This window comes from Parus major, chromosome 1A (genome assembly GCF_001522545.3).
Source record: "Parus major isolate Abel chromosome 1A, Parus_major1.1, whole genome shotgun sequence".
NCBI lineage: Eukaryota > Metazoa > Chordata > Aves > Passeriformes > Paridae > Parus > Parus major.
In genome coordinates, this window is record NC_031773.1 from 64,558,702 (window position 1) to 64,573,682 (window position 14,981).

At 39.1% G+C, this 14,981-nt stretch overlaps 1 protein-coding gene across 2 annotated transcripts in view; it reads right to left on the reverse strand.

Moving 5' to 3' along the window:
• ATXN10 (ataxin 10) overlaps positions 1-14,981 on the reverse strand; it is a 97,857-nt gene that overhangs the window by 28,112 nt on the left and 54,764 nt on the right. Inside the window, exon 10 of one of the 2 annotated variants that reach the window (XR_004497457.1) lies at positions 9,138-9,236. The exons of the other annotated variant lie outside the window; for it this stretch is intronic. The gene's annotated coding sequence lies outside the window, so the exon portion shown is untranslated. The remainder of the gene's footprint in view (positions 1-9,137; positions 9,237-14,981) is intronic. 2 annotated transcript variants of the gene reach the window in all.

The window sequence follows — 14,981 nt, forward strand, 5'->3', positions numbered from 1 at the left end:
TCAGTTTAACTCCCTAATGAGGAACAGGTACTCTTTCAAATGTGATCCAACAAGATCCTTTCATTCCTTCCTCTCAAACTGAGCACACTCAGCTATCAGTTCCTGCCCACATTACCTGGAAGAGTGACTCCAGCCTGCCAAGAAAACTTCACAGGTAGCAATAAGAGACCTACCGAGGGTGCTGGGATTACTTATGCCTCTTTTTGGTATTGTGCTTTTGTAGAAAGCATCTACTCCAAAGTAAAACAAATGGTAAACACTGTCAAAGACAAGAAATTACTGTGAATTAAGTGATTATAAAATGAACAGAGTAAATTTTTAGATCAGTTTTAATTTTTTACAAGCCAGATCCAGAAGTTGAACTTGATGACCCTTGTGGCTCCCTTCCAACTCAGGATTATTCTATGATACAGATGGAATTTATTTCTGCATAATTGAAATGTCACAAACTACTTCAGTAACAATTTTACTGAGACAATGGTCACACATTTTATGAATAAAACCCCATCACAATTAAGACCTTTGTCTGAAGAAGATACTCTCTTGAATCAGTGCATCCCAGACAGACTAAATAATTTCTCATATACTAAAAAAAAACAAAGAAAACAGAAGACTTTCAGTGATGCATTTAAAAGATTTGGTAGTATTAAAAAAGGGAAGCTGTAGCATGAGATAAATACTTTCCAATAGAAAAAATGTTTAAATACATTGAGAAGCTTTATTCAAGTTAACATTCATTGATATGATGCAAATGTTCTCACTTGATGGTACCCTAGAGAAAAAAGTGATTATTTCCACAAATGTCATTCTGCACATTTGATTTATTCTTTTAAAATAATTTTTTACTTGATTTCTTATCAGCTCTGTGTTCTATAGTCTCTTTCTTTAATGAGAAGTAGAGATATACTAACAAAGGTGTTCTGGATTGCCAGCCTGTTAACAGAGTGGCTAGCAGCACTGAATGCAAATATAAAATCTGGAAAATATCACTGTATATGAGCATGACAAAGAAGTCTCTGTTTTTTAAAGAGAAAAACATTAAGCTAAGGTTTGTAAACTGGTATAGTTGAATTCAAATGTTATTCTTTAACAAGACCAGGTTGGACAGGGCTTGGAGAACCTTGGTCTAATAGAAGGTGTTCCAGCCCATGGCACGGGGTGGGATGAGAGAAGTTTTAAGGTCCCTTCCAACCCAAACCATTCTGGGATTCTATGACCCTGATCAGCTTAATGACCCTGATCAGAAATGAGGGAAATCCCTCTGCACGCATATTATTGAAACATTTCATGTTTCGCACACTGCAGAGCAGACAGGAGTTTACTTTGGTTTGAGTTCTTTTTCACACCTTTTATACATTCAGGATTAATTCCTCAGTTTCAGGATTTTGTCAGTAAGAATGTTACATTTTTTACTGCAAAAGAAATCTGAATGATGATCTTACGATGGCTCATAACTTTTGACATTTGCAACCCCTTTTGCTGATGTAAATGCAGTTAAAAGTAACTGACAGAGAGTTTTTACACTGATAATTTTTACAAAGTGGAATTCTGGTAACATAAAGTTTTTGTATCGTTTCCATTATACTTTTGAAAGTCCCAAATGCCAAACCATAAAAGAATTCAGAAAACAAGCTGAATGATGTTCTAGGTTACAGTAGTGTAACAGTTTATTATTTGCCCCCTTGTCATGGGGTAGCTTTACTTTTAAAGCAAAGCTGAAGAAAGAGGGGAAGTTAGAAGTGCTGATGGCTGATGGGAGTTCTTCTTCCTGACTAATTATTAGTCATTTCTAAGAATTGACAGCAGTTTAGGCCATTGAAAAGTGAGATCAACTTGTGAACCTTACTTTAAAGTGTAAAACCAGAGCTCTCTGAGTTCTCTTTGTTTCCTGGCGGTGAAAGGTAGCAGAGCTCCGGCCTCTCGCTCTCTGCCCGGCCATGTGGCCGGGCGGGGCCGGGCCTGCTGCATCTCCCGGCTGGGAGATGGGGTCTGCGGGGGGCTTGTCCCGAGCCCTGTCTGGGCCGGGCCGGTTCCTGGCTTGGCTGCAGGTTTTGCCGTGATAGAATTCACCAGAAACTGCCGAGTGAAGAAAGAGAGGGGCTCTGAGCCTGCAGCAAGCAGAGACGGTCTCCACACTCTCTAGAGCAGCCATGAGGAACTCTCCATCGCAGACGGCTCCAGTTCCTGCACCGGCCGAGGCCACAGAACTACCTACAACAGCCTGGGCAAGATTTTAACTCTTTCATTACCCAGATGAGACTTGCGGATTAACTTTTTATCCAGGGAGAGAAAAGGAGAATGATCAACATGAAAAGAGACTTTATAAACTACCAGTGACAAAAAAGAAAAGAAACTTCAAGAAAGGTAGAGAATTAAGAAGATGCTTTAATTTAGCTGAAATATCTTTCTGTTAAACTATGGAGATAGACAATGAAGTCCTGGAAAAAACTCTTTTAATTCATGATAAGTATCCAGGGAAGAATAAAGTATTCAAAGTGTAAACTTGAGTTTATAGTATAGTGAAGTGCTGAGAGATTTGAAGCCTTGAAAGGCAATGAGAAAACTGTTGTCTAGTGAAGCTCACAGAAGCAGATGAAGAAGATTTTTTTTTTACCTTTGAATGCTCATCCTTAAAAATACTATCCCTTGACTCATGACCCATACACATCTCAGAGTGATGTGAAAATGGGAGGGGTGGGCTCTGATAACAGCAGCTCTGGGCAGCTGATATCAGGGCAATAGAAAACTATAACAAAAATAGTTTTCGTGTGAAAAACTCCATAAATTAACAGGAAGAAACTTCTGTTTCTCTACAAAGACAAGTGAAAAGACTGTAGCAAGAATTGGGACTGTTTTAACCACCAAAGTTCCAAAGTTTTTGTCTCTGTTGTCATGTGAACGAGAGAATAGTAAATAGATAAGGGATGAAAAGGTTTTTCTAGAAGTTTATTCTGGTGTTCTTATTCTTGTTGTTAGTCAATAAACTTTCTTTATTCCTTTTAAGTTTTATGCCTGTTTTGCCCTTATTCTAATCCATATCTCACAGCAAGAAATAAGTAATTTTCTTAGTTATTGGTTTTAAACCACGACACCCCTTTCAGCAGTTATCTACAACCATAGCAATAAATAAAAGCAGAATAAATCCTTGCATCTTACACTGCACACCCATGACTACTGAGGACATCAGTTACCAAATTACATGGTCCACTTGCACCATAACATAGCTCAGATCCACAAATCACTAATGTTGAAAAAGACCTCCAAGATCACCAAATCCAACCTGTGACTGATCCCCACCTTGTCACCCAGACCAGAACACTGAGTGCCATGTCACTGAACACCTCCAGAGGTGATGATTCCACCACCTCCCTGGGCAGCTCCTTCCAATGCCTGCCCAGCCTTTCCATGAAGAAATTACTCCTGGTGTCCAACCTGAACCTCCCCTTCAGGCTATTTTCTCTTGTCCTGTCCCTTGTTCCCTGGGAGCAGAGCCTGATCCCACCTGGCTGCACCCTCCTCTCAGGGATTTGTGGAAAGTGAGAAGGTCCCCCCAAGCCTCCTTTTCTCCAGGCTGAACCACCCAGCTCCCTCAGAAGCTCCTCACAGGACTTACAGAATACCCAAGTGCATTCTAAAATGCCACTGCTGATTCCGAATGCTTGCCCCACCCCCCCGCCAAGCAGATAAATGCACTACTTAACAAACCTCTCGTGTGGATTGAGAGCTGTTTCTATTTTGAAAAACTGTTTTCAAGGAAACCAAACTACTGAATAGGTTAGGAATCAGAGAATGTTGTGAGGTTAATACAGGAGCAGGGCACATTGCAGCGTCAAAACCATGTGTGGTGATTCAAGAGGTGTGCAAATGAACTAGCAATGATCTGCCAAAGATGAACCCACATAGAACGTTTTGAGGTGCAGGTCTCCATTGCCCAAACCAATGGGACCCAAGGTCTAATCCCTCCCAGTGTGATTAAAATAAATACAGTGACCATTACAGGATATGTAGAACATAGGGTGGAAGGAAGGACAAGATTAATCAACCTCATCTGAAGTGAACAATACACTAGTGAAGTCTGAAGGCTGCAATAAACTTGGCTTATTTCAGCAGAGCTTCTGAGTGCATGAGTAGACATGGAGCTGGTGTGGCCAAGATTTGGCACTGCCTTATGGGTGCTGCTCCCTGCTGCATTTTTCAGACGGCTCCTGGGGCTGCTGGCTCCTGACAACCTCCACTCCTCTGGGTTATACTCAGGAACTGCTGAGCACACAGTGCAGGCCATGGGCTCTCCCCAAGGAAAGGAAAGGCAGTTCTGTGATTTTATTTTGGTGGGGGAAGATTGAGAGGAAGAAGAGGAGAATGCTGGGATGTGCATGTAAGCCATGCCAAACTCTGCAACTTGCCCTCAAGGCTAGAAATGGTCCCTCACACACTTACTCGCTGTACCCACCAGGGACTAGCCCAGCCCTCATGTGACATTGTTTCTTTGCTGACAATCCAGACTTACAGAAAGCTGAGCAACTATTCTCTGCATTTACCTGAAATTCTAAGAATACACATTTCCTTTTAATGATTCACCAAGAATAACCTTTGCATAGGATCAGATTCTCTTATTAAGATAAATTTAGCCACCTTGTTGAGATTAAGATCAGCTTTACATTTAGAAAACAAGACTCCTGATGTTGTGATTTATAGGTCTATAAAAGCCATATATATGGTATGCATGATATACAATAACTCAGGAATGCATGCTCAAGCACTAAATTTCATGCTGAAAGTTCACTAATGCCTCAGGCTACTGAGCGAGATGATACATGAAGCTGTACACAAGGATATTGCATAGTAGTTTCTTCATTTACCTCTAAATTACAACTATCAGAGGGTTTTCTGAGTATTTGTGTCTCTAAATGTCTTGCAGTCAGGTAATAACAACTGCAGGTACTACAAAAGTAAGATTCTCCATTTCTAGCTGAACTCCTATATCCGTGACAAACAAAATTCTAGGTTTTCAAATTAGCAAAGGTGTTGTTCAAAGTGTTCTAAAAACTCCGTAATAAATGTATCCTTTCATAGGGTTAATTTACCTGAAAATATTATTGGACAAATCAAGGCATGTATATATATACTCAAGCACTAAGCCAATTGTTTATAGAATTTTGAATGTTCTGTTTTGCTTTGTTTATATTGTTATTTCTTGTCTTGCAACAGATCATTAATTTGATGACAGCCTATAAAATCAAAACTGCAGATTTTAACTGAAAAACAGAAACAGTTCTTGTTTCAAGACCATTTCATTACTCTATATTAAGTATATATACACCATGTTATTAAAAATTATTTAAAAGAAACCTATCCAAGCACAGCCAACTCTTCCTAGCAAGTCCATTAACAAGAAAAAAAATCTCATATGAACAGAGGATTGAGGGTACATTTTCATAGATGAAATTTGTACAATGATAAATGCAATTATAAAAATTAAAACCTTTTCAAAAAACTTTGAATCCTAAAAGTCACTACTTTTACTGTTTTTAAAAAGAAAGAAAATTTCTAGAGGAGTTTAATAATAAACACCTTTATTTGAAGTTGATTTTCAAAGAAGCAGGTCAACACTTATAGAAATGCCTGCAGGAACAGGTTGACAGTAATGGTAGGTCAGAAGGTGACAGGAGAAAAAGCCTTGAATCAGAACCTCAATCAGCTGCCAACTGGTTGATCTATTGTAAGGGAACTATAAGCTTTTTTCTTTTTTTTTTCCTCCGCAGCTACACATTCTAAAAGTGCATTGAATGGTAAATTGCTCATGAATCTGTATAATTCAAGAGCAGGAACTAAGAGGTGACACTCCCAACCACCAAATACTCCATTTGGATTGTAGGTTCCAGAAGAACTGGTGGTAGTTAGTGTCCTCTCAAACTGCCTCTGCTTCTTATGCCTGGAGCTGTGGGGAATAGGAAGAGCTGCAATAACTAAACCAATAACTAAACAGACCTGGCTGGAAAATACTGAGAGAGTGACATTCGAGTAGCAGGGAGTGAAAGTTAGATACAGGTTAAAGGAAACCTACCAATTTATGACTACTTCCAATGGATTGTTTGCATTATTGTTTGCATGCAAAACACTGCTTTCTTGATGATGATGATGATGATGATGATTGTTACTATTTTTTTTATTTTTTTTTTTTCGCTACAATACTGAGTAACTGCCTGAAATAAAGACCTTCAATATTTCCAAAGCCAAATACACAATCATACTGGACTCAAGGATGAAGAGATTTTTAGAGAAGTTGGAAACTCTCCTATGGAAACTCTCTTATGGAAAATTTCAAACCCTGAACAGCTCCATGGATAACAACCCTCATTTTCTAAAAAGACAGGATTTTTTAATTGATTTGGAAAATTGATTTGAACGTAAATGTTATAATTTCCCGTTATTAAAATTCAGTGTGTGTTGCCAGCTTCAATATGAATCCACTGAGCTCCATAATTGTGCTTTAGAACAGTAATTGCTAGACCGAAATCTAAATCCTTCTTATTTTGTCGTAGGTAAGATTAATGTCAAACCAAAGCTGACAGTAATGCTGAAATATACAGGAAAACAGAGAGGAGAGACACTTATATTCTGTACTTATTCTAGTCTATGAAGAACACAAAAAATTCTATCTTTACAGAATGAAGCTAATCCTCATAGAATCATGGCATGGTTTGGGATGGAAAGAACTTGAAAGCTTATCTCAATCCATTCCCTGCCATGGGCAGGGACACCTTCCACTAGACCACATTGCTCCAAAGCCCTGTCCAACCTGGCCAGATTCAATATTTCACCTCAAATATCAGTAAGGTTGTAATAATGTAAAAATATTAAATCAAACTGAAATATTGTACCTATAATCTCAAAAATAAGACTGAAATGAAACACACTATTTTTTTAGAGGCAATAAATGCTCTAATTTTTTTTTTAAGCAACAAAATTATATGTTTTAAGTCAGACAAGCAAAATGCATAATGAAACTGAAGTCAGAATACTGCATCAGCCTTGGTTAAACCCATTCATACTGCATACAGATGCCCTGGGCTGGATGTTCTGTTCCAGAGGAAACCATCATCAGATTATCATTCCCAGGGTTCGTATCATGACCTAAATCACATCCTGGGGTACACACACCATTCAAGACTTGTGCATTCTTGTACTTTTCAAAGTACTGCTGGCTTGCAAAGGAAGACTTTTCAACGTCTGTAAGGTCATACCATGTATGTTCATACAATTTTTTAATATTTTCAAGTATCAGTGTTGTTTTCCTTTCTTCTTTTTTGCATCTGTAAGACTGTGCCAGAACTCATTTTTAAACTAAGTTTATTAAGAAATGCCAAAAGACATCACCTTACTAGTAATGAAAAAATGATCCATCAAGGTACATAGAAAATATTTACGGTATTTTTTTAAAATTTAGCAGTGCAACCTTTCTCCCAGGAACTGGAGTTATGATTCTTAACCAAGAGAGTAACTAGGCTCATATATGAGAATCTCTTTCACAGTATATTTGTGTAATACAATTTGAACTCTGCTTGTGGGAAGATTATCAAAGGGAAGTAAATCAAAGATGTATAATACAATTAATTTTAACAAAAAAAATAAATATATATATATAATAGTACTACCCATCTTCTTGGTTTTATCCAGAGAAGTCTTCCTGGAAAAGTACATTTAGGTAACTGAGGAGTCTGTGTGTGTGTAGGTTTTTAAATACGTATGTATGTACTGTGAATCACAGACTGGCTTGGGGTGGAAGTGACCTTTAAAGATCATATTGTCCACACCCCCTGACATCTTCCACTATCCCAGGTTGCTCCAATTCCCATCCAACCTGGCCTGGAACACTGCCAGGGATGGGGCAGCCACAGCTTCTCTGGGTAACCTGTGCCAGGGTCTCACCACCCTCACAGGGAAGGTGTTTACCTTAACCTATCTAACCCTGCCCCCTGTTAGTGTGAAGCCATTTCCCTTGTCCTGTCACTCCAGATCCTGGAAAACAGCCTCTCTCCATTCTTCTTGTCAGCTCCTTTCACTGGAAGGCCACACCGTAGCTGGGGTCTCACCAGAGCAGAGTAATCAACTCAACCTGCTGGCTACTCTTCTCTTTCAAGTATATATTATATATTTGTATTCATGTATATATTTTTATATTACATACCTACACAGATATATATATATATATATATATATATATATATATATAATTATACAGCAAGTAAACCCCAAAATATCTAACTTCTATTAATTATCAATTTCCACATTCATCAATTAAGGGAAATACTCCATTTGAAAAATGAGAACAGTAAGACAAGAACACAATTTTGAGAGAAAAGCAAGTGCAAATAAAATCAGACAGAGCTTTCTTCTGTCCCTCCTCAGATTACTGCTTTTCCACCTCAGAGGACATTTGTGATAATGAGCCAGACTGACTCTGCAATAATTATTAGAACTTTTAATCTTGCTTTATCTTGTGAAGAATGACTTTGGTCAAAACCATTCATTATCTGTGTATCACAACTGCCAAGAGTTCCTACACCTACTTCACCCATTTGATACTAGCACACTGGAATGGGTTGACCTTGGCTTGGTACCAGGTGCCCACTAAGTTGCTCTATCACTCTTTCCCAGTGGGACATGGGAGAGGGTAAGATGGAGAACAACCACCAGGGTGAGATAAGGCAGCTTTATTACAGTGAAAGAAAAAGAAGCAAAATTGTGCATGCACATAAGCTCAAGAAAAAAAAAAAATTGTCAACTTCTACTCATTAGCAACAATGTCCAGACACTTCCTGGGAAGCAGGACTTCAGCATAAATAAGGATTCCTCCAGGAGGCAAACACTGAGGAATCACAAATGCACCCCTTTCCTCCTCTCTCCCTTAGCTTTAGGTATCTGAGCTGACATTATATGGCATGGAATATCCCTTTGGCTAATTTGGGTCAGCTGGCCTGGTTGTGTCCTCTCCAGGACCTTGCCCACTCCCATCCCCTTTGGTGGGGGAAGGAATGTCAGAGGGACAGTGCTGAAGTAGCCAAAACACCGGTCTGTTATCAACACCTGTCCAGATACTAATGCAAAGCACAGCGCTGGAAGGGCTGAGAACTTACCTCAGTCAGACTCAATACACACACAGATACTTGTTTGCACTCAATCCTCAATCAGTGGTAACAAAGGGCATTTTGGAATTCCAGACTGTGAGGATGTATCTGAAATTTAAAGAGTCAGTCTTGTAGACAAGGATTGTTTGGGCATACTATGTATTATCACTTTCTTTTCCCAAGCAGAGTCCATGGGAGCCTCTATCAGTCCTGGAAGGTGGATAAACAGATGTACCAACCTGTTGTCTGCTCCCTTAGTCTCCCCCTCAGGCTAAGCCTATGGGGACCTGAATATAGAGTGACTATGAGTAAGTGCTTCCTCTTGCCACTTACAAGCAAGAAGGAAAATCACACTGGTGGCACAGGTTTCTCTTGCATTAGAGAAGAGTTTAATGTCAGCATATGTGATGGAAGTAATCAGTATTGTGGTGCTACCCACTGAAAATGCTTTGTGAAAGGATGGAAGGAATCTTGCTAGTAGTCTTTAATTAACTAAATCTTAATACATACAATCAAGCCATCATCTTGGCTTTTGTACATCTCGCTTATTCTGAATTTCACAAACATCAGAGGATTAATTCAATTTCCTCTTGGTGCCCTGACTTTTAGCAAAGAGATGACTTGACATACTTTCATCTTGCTCCCACTCCTACAATAGCTAAATATAGGCCATGGTCCATTCAAGGAACTTAAACCCAACTGTTTTACCAGTGTCTTTATGAGATCTTTGGTCAATGCCCCTTTGAAATACTTCCAGCAAACCACTTCAGATAACAATCTGAACATATCTCATTGACTGCAATTATGAGGTGTAAGAAACAATGCTCACTTTTAAAAAAAATTAAAGGTTTATTAAAAAAACCTTAACAAAATACAACAAAGGACTGAATAAGGAAAAATTACAGCACTGGGAGTCTCTGTGACCAGCAGCCACGTGCTTATCTATAAAATGGAAGTTTTGCTTTTTATTCCCTTGGCCCTTCACAAAGTCTTGTCAGTCAGCTCCTTTTCTGCCATTCATTAGTGGAGATCATTTTCTTACAACTCAATTGGAGATCAGGTGTTGCCAAGCCTGCCTCCTCCAATGCCCGGACCAGTGTCAACAATACGAGGGGGAAGGGAGAGAGAACTATGAGGTGAACATTCTCTTAACATACACATCCCTTACTTGTGAGAGCCAACCATAGTATTACCCATCTATAAGATGAGGCAAACTTGGAAGCTCACAGTTTTAAACATTTAAATACTCATGAATGAGGCAATTCTTTGTTATTTCTTGATTGAAATACTGAGCTTTTTTTTGTTAAAGGCTTTCAAACAGCACATCTAATGTGAATTAGCATGCTAAAAATATCAGTAGACTGTAAAAGGAATATTAAGTCTTTTCTCTCTCACAAGACAGGCAGAAGGTCTGAATATTTATGAAGTCCTTAAACAATGCAAGGACTAAAGATAATTTTCAAAAATCTCCTTAAAGACTGCAAGTTCTTCTCTCGTCACCTGTTCTACCACTGCTTACATAAAAAGCTAAGTAGGTTCTTCCAATCATTTTCTAATGATAGCAGGCAGATTAAACCAGTTGATAAAAGCATGCAGAAGTGATCACCACTTATTTTTATATTATTGCAACCCCCTTATAACATTGAGGCTCTTTGAAGAGCCCACATTTTAAGCAGAAAAGATAACTGAATGGAGTTCTGCAAATCAGATCTGAATGTGCAGCACCTACGTCTGCCTACACAGACTTGCGTAATCTCATCCCCCACCTCTTTAAAAATGAGACCAGTCCTTTGGTTCCTTTGGGCACAGGCATGACTAAACTTGGCTCAAGCATTGCCATGCTGAACAGCAATAAGCAAAATCCTGCAGGGCTACAATATAGAACAAACAGCATCACCCAATGGCAGAAATTCAAATCTGCAGATGTCTGTCACAACACTTTCTGGCTCCTCTGAAAGATATGAAGGAAAACAGGAGAAATGGAAAAAAAGCCCCTAATAAAAAAAAATGCTTGGTCTCTGAAGACTAGGTGCTCTAATACAGCCTCACATCCTTCAACAGCAGTTTTAGAAAACAATTAACAGCTGGAGCTGTGTCAGAGGAGGTTTAGGTTGGATATCAGGAAAATATTTTTCCACTAGAGGGTGGGCAGGGTCTGAAAAGGCTCCCCAGGACAGCAGTCACAGCTCCAAGGCTTCCAGAGCTCCAGGAGAGTTTGGAAAATACAGGATATGATTGCTGGGGTGTCCTGTGAAGGGCTAGGAGTTGGACTGGATGATACTTGTGGGTCCCTTCTACCTCAGGAGATTCTATTCTAGGATTCTAATTTTCAGGGCTGGTAAGAGAATTCAGGCGGGTTCAGAGGCACACAGGCAGAGAGAACTGAAGGTTGACAGCTGCTTTTTGACAAGGCAAAGCTGGGCTGAAGCCTGCATGTCATCAAACCTCTACTGAACCTGATAACAGCTGTCACAGGGGAGGGAGTCAATAACTGAAGCCCACTGTGGTGGAACTGAAACTGGTAGCACATTGTGAGCTTCTGTCTGGCTCAGTGCTTCTCTGATTTTGGTGGGAAAGTTAGTACCAGAATTCAGTGGCATGTACTTAACATCCAGCTTGCTGATCACTGTGAAGGACTCTTCCACTCCCTTACACACAAAGTCTCCTTGGTGCTCTCCTCACCCTGAATGCAGCACAGCATGCCACTAAAACCAAATCACTGCAGTAAATTCACCACAAAATGAAGTCTTTCACATGTCATGCTTCATTATTTCCTCCATGAAGCTATTTTATTCCAAAATGTGAACTGAGCTACATTATAGGCAGTGAAGGTCAAATCTCAACACTTAGAAAAAAATAGAATTTTTATTTTTCTTTTTTGGTGCTGGTTCCTGTATGTGGGAGAATAGATAGTAAGAGAATAGAGGTGGTATAGCAGGCAACCCCCGCCCCTGATGAGTTGCAGCTGTAGTAATTACCAAAGAATGGAAGCAGCAAGCTTTAATAGGTCCCAGCTATGTCCAGTAAGGATGTGAGTTATATAAGGATGGGCTGGCCAGTCAAAAAGGAGTTGTGTGGTGCTGCCTGTGAGAATTTGCAGAGATAAGGTATAAAAGCTTTTAGGGTAAGAAAGGGCTGATGCTTGCCACCATTTTCAGCATCAGTCATTTGAGTCTGTTGTCACTTATAAAATTCAGGATTGTCATAAAAATATAAGCAGAAAAACACTGCTGAGTTTCACAGACAAAACCTACCAATTACAGAGCTCAGTCCTGCAACATCTTGCATGTTTTGTCCCTATGTAGCAAAGCACTAAAACATACAGAGAGCTACATGAGAACAGCCCCACCCAACCAGTGGAACCGTATAGAATTTTTGATAGGTGTGCAGGAACTACACTTCAGAGCATCCAGGCCCAAAAGTCTCCCTCTTTTGTTCAGTTGTAAACCAACAATCTTCTTCCATTTTAGGCCTCTGTTTAACATTAGGGAAATATAATAATCAGAATGATGAAAGTTTCAACTTAAGATATCCAAGAGATTTAGTTCTCCCCCTACCATCTCTCAATAGCAGATAGTTAAATATGGGATGATCTTCCCTGCAAGTAATTTCAAATCCTCCTATGCTAGAATGTAATTATTTTTAAAAAGTTACATTAATCCCGAAGAAGAAGAGATAAGCTCATGGGGTTTTTCTGAAAACCTTAGGTGAGAAAGAACCATTTGCTAAACTACATAGTGTAGTGAAAAGTCAAAGAGGAATGGCTTCAAACTGAAAGTGAGTAAGTTTACATTAGGTATTATGAAGACAATCTTCCCAGTGAGGGTGTGGAGGCCCTGGCACAGAGAATCTGTGGCTGCCCCATCTCTGGAAATCTCCAAGGCCAGGTTGGACAGGGCTTGGAACAACCTGGGATAGAGGAAGGTGTCCCTGCCCATGGCAGGAGGTGCAACAAGATGGTCTTTGAGGTCCCTTGAAACCCAAACTGTTATGTGATTCTGCAAAAACAAAGCATGTATCTTTAATAAGAGTTTTTCTATTTTATATTTTTCAATTTTCTATTTTCTTCACTATAGCAAGAAGATGAAGTTGAGGAGTTGTGTGGTCACAGTTTGATCTGTGGATGCTGGCACCTTCTGCTAAGTAGATTTGTTACACACCTTGCCCCCATGAAAAAAGAAGAATTGAAAACTGAATTCCAAACAAATCAAATCTCGTTCATATTTTCAGGTAGAACAGTCTTCAAATTAGGATGCCAGTCTCATACAAAACAATTTGGCTTAGGTGTGTATATATATATATATATATATATATATATATATATATATATATATATATATATATATATATATATATAAATCTAAGTTAATGTGAACACATTAAATAGTATACAGATGTTTTACTTGCTACTTTTATTAAGATCAGTTTTAACAATAGAAGCCTTTTTCTTTTCCCTTTTCTCCCAGAAGACTTCCTTTCTTCATCTCTTCATTGAAAAAAAAAAGGCATTATAGCATTAGAGAAAGCACTGATGCCACCTCAAATAAACACAGGCACATGAAAAAAATTATCCCTCATAAATTGTTCATTTGACTAGAGTTACTCTGCCAAGGTAAGCAGGTGCCAGTACCAAGGGCAACTACATCTTTAATTTTTCTGCCTATATTAACAACAGAACAGCTTTACCAAAGAAACAGATTCCAAGATTAGCATGCTATGATTGAGTTCTTCAGCATCCATAGTACCTAAAATGTCCTTCACAGCTTTAGGGACAGGAAATAAGGTTGTGCAGAGCAGTGCTAGGTGTCACAATAAGGCAGAGATCAGTCATCTCCCCTTCCATGTATATGATTCTTGTAAAGGAACACAGAAATAATGATCTATTTTGCGTTTGTTTCATTTCTACAATTAAGAACTATATCCTCTGGAATTCATTCACTAGGTTTCTTTTGTAATTTTTTCTCTTTATTAAACAAAAAGTTTAATAAAAAAAGTAAAAAAAAATAAGTAAAGTTCTGTACTAAAGCAGCAGAATGAGCTAAATTAATCCATCATGTCATAGCTCTGAAAGTGAGAGTGGAAAGTAAGTATCTAAAGCCTTTCCCAAAAAAGCTAGTATCAAGTCTGTCTCCATGATAAAAGTGAGAAGGCAAGTCTAACAAGGTAATGTATGGAAGAATTTTCACTTTTTCCACCTGATAGCTTTATTCATCACCTACCAGCCAAAACCTCCACCCTTTGCTCAGGCTAAGAACCCAACTCCTTCCTTCCAGTGTATTTAATACAAACATACAATGCATCTTTGTGAAGGAGACATAACACAAAACAGAAGACTGCCCCTCATGTATGACAGCCCTTCCTCCTACACAGAAGGAAAAAAGAATGGAACTGTACACCCACTGCAGGCTCTTGGCAGGCCCAACACAGAACAAGCTTACCCCTTGACATCCCAAGTACAGGACTTTTATTTGTTGTTCTCTCCTCTTCAAGAGCTAGTGCAACTCAGGACATGAAGGGAACCAACATGGGTCAGTCCAAAGGGAATGTTTTATCTTACGAACACCAACCCATCCAGACTTATAAAACACCAAGTGAGCAAGCCTGGCAAGACCCCTGCTAGTAACTGTTTACAGGTCTGCCCACTCCCTTGAATTGTAAGGACCTATCTCAACAATGGAACTAGACTATGAGGAAGAAGGGATGTAAAGAATGCATTCCTAATGTAATGAGTACAAGCTAAAGAATGCATTCTTAAAGCAAGGACTGATTTTAAACAGAAAGTGAAGAAGCAATAAAGTGCTAGCAGGGTATCTCTGTGTTCCAAAGCATTACAAGATTTTTCCCCACTGCCAA